Source organism: Neofelis nebulosa, chromosome 13 (assembly GCF_028018385.1).
Source record: "Neofelis nebulosa isolate mNeoNeb1 chromosome 13, mNeoNeb1.pri, whole genome shotgun sequence".
Taxonomy (NCBI): Eukaryota; Metazoa; Chordata; class Mammalia; order Carnivora; family Felidae; genus Neofelis; species Neofelis nebulosa.
This window is the reverse complement of record NC_080794.1, coordinates 72,038,976-72,049,752: the sequence shown is the minus strand read 5'-3', so window position 1 is coordinate 72,049,752 and position 10,777 is coordinate 72,038,976.

The following is a 10,777-nucleotide window of genomic DNA, read 5'->3' as shown; positions in this document are numbered from 1 at the left end:
ACAGAATCAGAAGCAGGTTCCCGGCTCTGAGCTGTCAGCACAGAACCTGACGTGGGGCTCGAACTCAAAAACCATGAGATCATGACCTGAGCCAAAGTCGGACACTGAACCAACTGAGCCACCCAAGAACCCCTGTCTTTCAGCCTTTATTTACATCTTTGGATGATGGGAAATTTCGGGAATCATATATAAAAGAAGAGAAAATAATATAATGCTTTCCAAGTTTAAATAATTATCAATTTTATGGCTAATCCCCAGCTCCATCCCTGGATTATTTTGAAGCAAATCCACATCGTATCATTTCATCTGTAAATGTTTAGTATGTAGTTTTAAAAGATAAAGATCCTTTTAAAAACAAACACAATACCATTATCAGACTTTAAAAACGAACGTCACTCTTTAATATCAAATAGTACTATCAAATAGTCTTCTGATTTGTAAGCAGTTATCTTACAGATTTAATCATACTGATGAAAATCTAACAACTCCTGCATTGCTACTGGAGCTGTGTGATCGCCCCCCCCCCCACCCCCCCCCACCCCCCCGCCAATGCCCCAAGGCAGGGATGCTTCAGAATCTGATGCACAAAAGTTCTTTCAAGGACTTGAGATTGAACTCATGTGTCAAAACCTCCCCGGCTGTGGAGACCGGGTTGGATTCTCCAGCGCTGTTGACTTTGGTCTGGATGTTTATCCATTCATTTTTCAGACCTCCAGTCGCTTGTTTATCTTGGCCATCCCTTTCCAGCCGGAGACTTCCCACACCCTGCCATCTGGCACCCTCTCTGGTTTCATTCCCACAGCCCCAGCCCTGAGCAGAAACTCAGCGGAAGTCCAGATTCCGCAAAAGGTCCCAAGTGCTAGGCCCGTGCTTCTGTACCCTAGTCCGCCTGCATGAAAGAAGGGGCAAAAGGCATTTCTGGAGAGCATTCTCAAGGTTCATTACCAAAAGAGTACAACTCTTTATTATCAGTTGATAGAGTCATAGTCAATACATATCTCAGTGCCTTGGTTACCTCAGTGCCTTGGTTATCTCATTTTGATAAGCTTAGAAATCAAGATAGAATGGTACCTGGTGGTTCCTTTTTAAAAAAATTCATTCTATCACTGAATATTAAACTTGTGTCCTTATATCTATAAATCTCTATAGTCAAGAGAGCAAATATTTTAGTGATGGGGACTTACAATTTCATTAGATTAACAGCATTTTTGATGGTAAAGAAAATTTTTAGTTAATCCCATGCAAACTGAAGCAGTTGGGTTGCTGATTTCTGGCAAATAAGTCTACTCACCATTTCCTAAAATTGCCTCCCACTTTCCTCCTCTCTTGGGAATTGTCCCTGGCTCCTCAAATTGATCAGTCCTTGAAGACTCTATTGACAACCCAGGCCAAAGAGCTCTCCTTTCCAAGCTTCAACAAGAGTGACACTCTCCACCACCAAGATGTCTTCAACAATACTTGAAAACTTAACTGTGTGCTGGGCATTGTGCTTTGCCCTTCATGTATTATCTTATTTACCTCCAGTGTATTTTCTCAATTAAACCGTTACAGGAGGAAAGAAATCATTTTACGAATGAGGAACATCAGGAAAGATAAGGTAAACATCCAGTATCACGGGAACGGTAAATGACAGACTGGGTTATATGGCTTAGAGGACCTTCCCTTGATTTTTAACCCTTGCTTTAAAAAAAAAAAAATCATATTCCACTTTGTGCTACCCACAATATGCTTATGTACATATGTCCTCTCCTTGACATTGTCTATGTATTTAGCACAGTATCTGGCAAATGTAGGTGCTTGATGCTTGATCAATGTTAGCTGTTATTATTGTTGTTATTACCAACAATTATTTACCATGTGGTCTAGAACGTTCTCACTTCCATGCTGAGAGCTGCTGGAGCTGCAGAAGTATGACTGTCTGGCCTTATATTGTCGCCAGATGTAGCAAACAAAAATATGGATGCAATACTTGGGACATACTTATACTAAGAAGGTATTTGTCGCTTCTCTGAAATTCAAATTTAACTGGGCAGCCTGTATTTTATCTGGCAATCCTAGCCGAGGGGCTTAAGAGCAATCATGAACAATGACCACAGCACTATGGAGCGAGAAGAGTGCTCCCTGCTAAGCCATCTGGTGCTGATTAGCGGTGTTGCAGGAGTTCTGGGAAGGGAGGGCTCAGTGGGTGCTGGGCAGCCAGAGAGGGCTTCATGGAGGAGATGGGGTTCTTAAATCAGGCAGACTGGGGATTTTAAAGGCTTCTAGAAAAGCCATAGAAAGGATTAATGGAAGCAGCAATAGACCATGTGGCTTTGAAAATGTGCTTGTTATGGAAATAAATTCAAAGAACAGAATTGGAAGAAAGAAAGGAATACCCCTTTAAGTTGTTTTTGAAAGGATGCAAGACAGTGAATTGTTCACAACATGAATCCCGTTTGGTCCAAACAGCATAGCTCTTACAAGGCCAGGGATGCCCACATTCCTGGTCTCTTGTTAGGTAGGCATAGATCTAAATTCTGAGGCCCACTGGACTCCAGAGAAAAGTGGTTGAGATGTGTTGAGGAATGGAATAAGTCAGAGCTTGGTTGGGGAGAAAAAAAATGGAGCATGACTGCTCTCTTGGAGAGATGCTCCCTCATAAGCAAAGGTGTGACCCTATCCCCTCATGCAGAGACATTAAGTCATAAACATCTGGATGGTGCACTGAACAGGGGCAGAGCATTTAGTCAGTCTTTTGTATCAGGCACTGTAAACACATCATTTAATTTTCATAAGAGTCCTACTTGATGTTGTAATCTCCATTCTATAGAGGAGGAAACAGGTTCGGAAGCTCAGGTAGTCCACTGCAGATGATGCAACTAGCAAGTGGGACAGACAGGGTTCAAATTTGGGGTCTGCTAGGGGCTCCTGGTGGCTTAGTCAGTTAAGCCTCCAACTTCGGCTCAGGTCAGGATGGCACAATCTGTGGATTCGAGCCCCGTGTTGGGCTCTGTGCTGATGGCTCAGAGCCTGGAGCCTGATTCCGATTCTGCGTCTCCCTCTCTCTCTGACCCTCCCCTGCTCATGCTCTCTCTGTCTCAAAAATAAATAAATGTTAAAAAAAAAAATTTAAAGAATTGAATCTGCTAGATTTCTTCTTTTTTTTTCTTTGCCTTTTCAAGTTTTTATTTTTATACATTTTTTTGTATTAACAAGAAAAGCATAATTACCATGAATTACAAAGGACTAAAGCAGCACTAGAATAATGAATGAACCACTTCAGCCTGGAAAGCAGATACTCTCGATATTAATGTTATCATACAAGATCATTCAAGTATTTCACATTTCTCTGTCCTTTTAAAAAAATTTTAATGTTTATTTATTTTTGAGAGAGAGAGAGACAGAGACAGAGACAGAGTGCGAGCAGGGGAGGGGCAGAGAGAGAGGGAGACACAGAATCTGAAGCAGATTCCAGGCTCTGAGCTGTCAGCACAGAGCCTGTTGTGGGGCTCGAACCCACAAACCATGAGATCATGACCTGAGCCAAAGTCAGATGCTTAACCGACTGAGCCACCCAGGTGTCCCCATTTTTTGTCCTCTTAATTATCCTAGCACATGGTAAAGATAATGTTGTATGAGCATAAGGTAGAACCTTCTCCATAAAGCCAGATGACAAGTTTTCCTCTCCAGGGAGCAATGGGCTATAAGTTCTGATCTTCTTTGCCTCCTTCAGCTATCAATATGGCTGAAGGAGAGGGTAGGGGCTGGAGCCAATAAATCCAGGGACCCTTCCACGCAGGATATTCTTTGGGGTCCCACTCAGGAGGGCGCCAGATGATCCAGACTGTCGTACCCAGACTTTTTGGCAAAAAACCTCACCTCCACCTGCCTTTGCTAGTCATCGTCTTTGTTCCTCCTCCCCACTTCTAGAAACTTCTCGGAAGCTTACTTTCTTTTGTAAAATCAATCATCAGGAAAACGGGGGCGAGGGGGGTGGTGTGGGGAAGAGGTTCAATGGAACAAAACAAAAACATAACAACTTTGACATGGGGGCTTGGCACCTGGACCTGAGCCCTGGGGGTCCAGGCCAGGGCAGGGCCAGGCAACCCTCTCTACTGGTAGTGTATCTGCTCCCAGGTTCAGGAGAAGGTGGAAGAAACCTGCCCCTTAGCAGGGCTGAGGCATGTAGACCTTGCGATGTTTGATGCCCAAAGATCGTCCCAGTATAAACCAATCGTGGAAGGGTACAGGATGGGCAGAAGGGTTTGGGCAGGCTGCAGCTTTGTGTCTCAGGTCTTGGACCCCCACAGGAGGGTGGTGGGTGTGAAGCAGCAAGCCCTGAGGGCTCTGGGATGGCGGTCCCAAATTCAAGCGTCTTCAGAAAGCGAAGGAGTAAACTACTCTTTGCAACATTAACGCCTAACATGTTACAAAGCATGAAAGAAAGAAAAAAAGTCCCCCCCCACCACACCCCATCCTCAGCCTAGGTTGAGATGAAGTCCTGCCTCCCCACCTGAAAGGGCTTCCTCTCTCTGGGGTTTCTGTGGGAGGATCAGGGAGGGGATGGCAGCGCCCCCCTCCCCATCAGGGAGGAGTAGACTCTCATAGCCTTTCCCCACACCTCCAAGGCTTCCTTGTGCCCCCAAACCCAGCAGAGGACAAACATTGAGGCTCTTGGACACTTCTTTGTGTCTGCTAAATTTCAAATCCTGTTTCCTTTCTCCTCCACCACTCTGACATGAGTCAGTTCTCTGCCGGTCATTTTTAAGGAAATGCACCTATTGTCCTCCGATTAAGGGACAATGCGTATGTTTTCATCCCTGGCGATGGCTTTCTTTTGGCTCAGATTGGCAACCGGAATATCCCAACAATGGTGTGCCTTCGTGGCCCTGCTTGTGTTCTGGGGAGCGAGAAATCCCCCCCCCCCATCCCCGGTGCCCTCACCCAGATACCTTGGGCATCTTTTGCTGGAACCCTGCAGGAGTCCTCAGCACCACCAAAGCCCCCTGAGAGGCCTCGGTCTGAGTTAGTGACTCCGGAGGCCTCACCTTCCCCCCAGGCCCTCTGTACGTGGTGTCTGCACCAAAGAAAAGGAGAGGAATAAAAATGCACCTAATTAAAATAACTTTCCAGGTGCAGGGAACAAAATCCAGGCAGATTACAGGTCAGGGCAGGCTAGCCACTAGCTTTTGCAGATGTCTAAAAAGAGTCCACTTACTATACAGAGGAGAGGGAGAGACCGTTCCAACCATAAAGAGCCAAATGTTGAAGTTGAAGGGCTATGAAAACAATCTAATTTATTGGAACATGTTTTTCTAGCAGCTTTGGGGTAGAGCTGTGATTGCCTCCTGCAGGGATTTGTGACCTCATCCTTTCTCCTCCACCCTCCCCCACCGTAACTGTAGGGTTTTCCCGTTATAACCTAACATATGGTTTGCAGCAGGAAGTGCGAAATCCCAGGAATGAGGAGAGGCTCAGGTTTCAGACTGGAGAGAGACTCAGGTGAGCGACAAGGAAGGGCCTTTGTTTCCTATGAAAACAGAGTTGAAAAGAGAGTTCTTAGTGACCCCTTGGTTTGGAATGAGGTAATTAATTCTCCAGAAACTCCCTCCAGTTTCCTGGGCAACAAAAATCAATGTTTTGTTGACGGAAAAACTAGGTATAATAAATTGGTTTAAATTACAAATTTTCTTTCTTTCTTTCTTTCTTCTTTTAGATAGTGATTTCCTTCCTACCAACCCAAAATATAAAACAAAGGAAAAAGTAAATAAGAAACTCAAACAACACACACACACACACACACACACACACACACAAACGCACATCCTAACTCACTCTTTACTCTTTGATTCACCCTCACTCTTTTTTTTTTTAATTTTTTTTAACGTTTGTTTATTTTTGAGACAGAGAGAGACAGAGCATGAACAGGGGAGGGTCAGAGAGAGAGAGAGACACAGAATCCGAAACAGGCTCCAGGCTCTGAGCTGTCAGCACAGAGCCCGACACAGGGCTCGAACTCACAGACCGCGAGATCACGACCTGAGCCGAAGTCGGACGCTTAACTGACTGAGCCACCCAGGCGCCCCTCACCCTCACTCTTTTTAAAAATTCTAAGTTTAGGGGCGCCTGGGTGGCTCAGTCGGTTGGGCGGCTGACTTTGGCTCAGGTCATGATCTCACAGTTCGAGGGTTCGAGCCCTACTTCGGGCTCTGTGCTGACAGCTCAGAGCCTGGAGTCTGCTTCGGATTCTGTTGTCTCCCTCTCTCTCTCTCTGCCCCTCCCCCATTCGCTCTCTGTCTCTGTCTCTGTCTCTCTCTCAAAATAATAAACATTAAAATTTTTTTTAAATTCTAAGTTTAGTTCTATGTAAATATTATTATGCTCAAGAAGATAGGGAATGAGAAAGGTGGATCAAATCCCATGCATAATTATACACAGAACAAGAAAATCTTTGGATAGTCTTCAGGCCAAAGACTCTCACTCTGAGTGGGGTGATGGTAAGTTCAGCAAATCAGAATTCCTGGGGGTGTCAGAGGGAGGGAACCGGTATGAGCTTTTTGTGTATCAAAAAGCATTGCGGATTAAAAAAAAATAAAAAGACCGAGGAATTGGCTTTAGGCTGCCGAGGCTTTTTTTCCATTTCAAAATCAACTAAGTAAAGTTTTGCTTTGTAACGACCAATTTGAAAGCTATGTAAATGGCGTGGTCTTCTTGGAAATCCTATTCAGGGCACTTTCTAAACTCCTGGTTGACATCACAGCCTATTCTGCCCCTTTGCTTCTCAGGGTCTGAGAACATAGACTCCAAAACCAAACTGCCTGGGGTTTGCCCTGGCTCTCCCACCTTCCGTATCTCATCAAATTTAAGACGTATTGACTATAAGACACGTCACTGTTTTAAGCATCACTAAGAAAGAAAAAAAAAAAGCTCCCAATTAAATTAGAACGCAATGCTAATGTGCCATCAATTGTAGGGCACATCCTAATTTCAGTAGTGCTGACATGTGACAAAAATTTTAGAATTGATGAACTACGACCCTTGTTTAGGGAATTTAACCTCCTAACTTAACCTTTCTCTGCATCACCGTCACAGTTAAAAGATGAGAATAATAATGGTATCTACCTCAGAGGGGGTTTGTGAGGGTTCAATGAGTTAATTAATGCAAAATGCTCAGAACATTCCTTGGCACGGAATGAGCACTGAATTAACCCTAATTATTATTCAACCTATACCACTCAAATTGACAAATACTTGCTCCAGTGCAGTGTGGAAGTTTTCGTGGTTGTTATCGCTGCTAGGGGAAAAGCCAGCACGGTAACGCCCACACGCTGCAAACTGTGATTTTGCAGAAATAAAAGCAAGCCAGATTGGCAGAATGGTAGCAGATCGTTTCTCTCTGCCTTGGTCTCTGAGTGATTTCTTCAAGTATACCCTGGTTTCCCACAGAAAAGTGCCTGGCTTGCCTGATAATTATTCTGTTGTGGAAAGGGCTTTTGCATTCATGATGCTCTTGTGGATTATTTCTGCCAAATTTTTCGTTGCTCTGAGCGCTTCCTGGAGGCACCACAGCCATTGGAGGACGCTGACCTCAGAGGAATGCCAGGCAGGGTTTGATGCAAACAATCCATGCTGTGCCTGGGCCAGATGGTTCCACACAGCAAGCACTGTTATTTCATTCACAAAAAGTCAGAAATAATTCGATTTTGCCATTTTAGCCCCAACAAACGGAAAAGTGAACAGCCCTATCTTGACGAGCAGGTCCATGTTGATGAAACTCATTTTTTTGCAAATAGATGAACATAGGTGCAAATGAGAATTCTCAGAGTAATTGCTGCTTCGCTGAGGTTGACTCAGAATTAAAACCCAGAAGGGCAAAGCTCCAAGTCCACATATGTTTTCCAGACTCTTGGAAACTCTTGCATTTTGTTGTTGTCCTTAGCCTCTGCTATCCCTAACTTCCTCCTGAAGTTATTGAAGAACGAGATATTTGGATGATTAGAATGTGATCTAGCTGGCTCTGATTTAAAGGCGTATGTCTGTTTTTACACCCAACCAAGTCGGATCAAAAAAGAAACTGTGTGGGTGTTGGCACTGGGGCTCAGGATGCCTAGCTCTAGAGTTTGAGAAAAAGCACTGGACTGGGGTTTAGGAGACCTAAGTCCTTGCCTCTTTTTTGGGATGACCCAAGGGTCACTCTTCATCACTGTCTGGGTTTCAGATTCCTCATTTATGGTCTCTCCTAGTCTGAAATCTCGATGATGTAAGGAACTTAGTAAACATCTGGTTCTGTTGGGTGTCATTAAACACAATGCAATGGTTAATTTTGTGTGTCGGCTGGCTAGGCCATGGTGCCCAGGTGTTTGGTCAAACACTAGTCTAGACGTTGCTGGGAGGGTACTTTGTAGACATGGTTAACACAATCAGTTGACTTTAAATAAAACAGATTACTCTCCATGATGTGGGTGGACCTCATTTAATCTCTTGGAGGTCTTAAAGGCAAAGACCAAGGTTTCCTGGAGAAGAAGGAATTCTTCTATGTTACAAGACTGTAACATAGAAATGCTGCCCGAGTTGAGATCCTGTTGGCCTGCCCTACATATTTTGCACTCAAGCCTGCAGTACTAGCTCTTACTTGAATTTCCAGCCTGCTGGCTTTCTCTACAGATTCCAGTGTTGCCAACCCCTACAATTGCATGAGCCAGTTTCTGAAAATAAATCTCTCTTTCCTCTCTCTCTCTCTCTCTCTCTCTCTCTCTCTCTCATTATATACATAGTACTTGCTGGACCATTTGCCCTGACTTACTTTGCACTTGACCTCCCTACCTGACCTTCTCAGGTTCGGACTTATTTTTTTACACATGAACTTGCCTCACCCATCACCTCTGCATGTCTAGCTTCAACCCGTGTTTTTCTCTCAGATGACCATAATTTAAATGTTTCTTTTGGCGTAGCTAGTGTTTATTTCCCTGAGTCAAACTTCCTCTGATCTGCCCCCAATCTTGAGACCTCATCAATTGACCCTGAGGGACCTGGACGCATATGACTGAGCTCAGATATACGACTGTCCACACACTCAGAGCCTCCAGGGCTTCTGCCTTTTGTGCTTCACTGGCCTATAGCATTCTTGCCCTACATACTTCCTCCGAAATCACATTTTTTGCATGGTGCTTCCATACTTTTACAAAGGGTTAAAAAGCATCCGGATGCATCTCCATCTCCTGGGTGATGTATTTCTTATTCATGTCACGGGAGATATGTGGTTATAGGAGTACATGTTTGTTAATTAAAAGGGAGTGTGTATAATTATTTTTCACTTAGTCACAAGGGACATTCTAAAAAGTAAGTATGGTTGTATGTGTGTATGTGCATGTGTAAAATTATTTTGCAGCAAATGTTTGCAAAGCTCTTAGAGATCCATGGAGGGAGGTTGCTTGGGCAATGCCAAGAATTATTAGAAATACAGATTTTGCTAACCTACTCTGGAAGACTCTTAACATATAACAAGCGTTTCCCTTAAAAAGGGGCACCTCACAGGAAGTTCAGGGGGTATTGTGACTTCAATGCACTGCCCATCTGTCAAGGTCTGAAGAATCCTATATATGGTCTTCCTGTCTGCTGTGTGTTAAGGACAGTTAGATATTTTGCTCTTCCTTGTACTCTAGTGGAATTAAGCTGTGTTCGTGTTATATAACACCACCGTCTCACTCTGTAATGAGCAACATCTAAGGAGGAGGCAGCGGGGAGAACAAAGCCACCTGCCCTTTGCCAACCCCTCCATGCTCTGCCAGTGCACCTGCAGAGAACTCTGAGGGCTCATCCTGGAAGAGAGACTGCTTATTATGTTTCATTGTGTAGATGACACAGGGCCTTTCCAGGACAGGCCGGACTAAAAAATCTCTGCTTTGTTTCTTGGCCAGGTTTTATCCAAGGTCTCCTAGGGATGAGGGATGATTAAACAGCTGCCTTGCTGAGCCCCTGCCTTTCACATTCACCTGCTTTGAGAAATTCGATCACTCAGAGACATGAAACATTCAAAGGAAGCTCCCAGTGATCAGTGATTCAATAGGTTCAGGGCTAAACTGGGAAAGCGTCACATGTTGGTTACGCCTCAGTAGCACTTGTCCACAGTTCAAGTCTGACCCATTGGTGTGCAAAGTCAGACTGAAGTTTTGTTACTCCTCTTAAACATAAGATAAGCATCACTTTCTAGCCCACTCCCTGCCACTGCTGGGGTGGGAGAGGTTATCAGTTAGGGCCCTTTCTGTTGAGACAGAAACACAGTTCAAATTGGTTTAAGTGAAAAAGGAAATGTATTTGATCAACTAACCAAAAAGTCCAAGGCTGGGCTGGCTTCCTGGCTCAAATTAGGTCAACAGGACTTGGTTTCTCTCCATCTCTAGGCTCTGCCTTCTGTTTGATTGGCTTATTTTCAGCGGTCATGTGGTGGGCCCCAGCAGTTCCAGACTCCCCCTTGTGGTGGCAAGGTGGTGCAATAGTTCTAGCCTCCACAGTATAAAGCTAGGGTCAGTAAACTTTTCCTGTGAAGGTGCCAAATAGGAAATACTTTAGGTATTGTAGGCCATATAGTTTCAGTTGCAGATACTCAACACTGCTGTTAGTGTGTGGAAGCAGCCTTAGACGATATGTAAATAAATGAGCGTGGCTATGTTCCAATAAAATTTTATTTAAAAAACAGGCAATGGGCTGGATTTGGCTTGAGAGCTATATAGGTTGTAGATCCCTGGAACTACAGAGCGGTTATTGGAAAAATGGCTGCTCAGGAGGGGAGCTAACATGG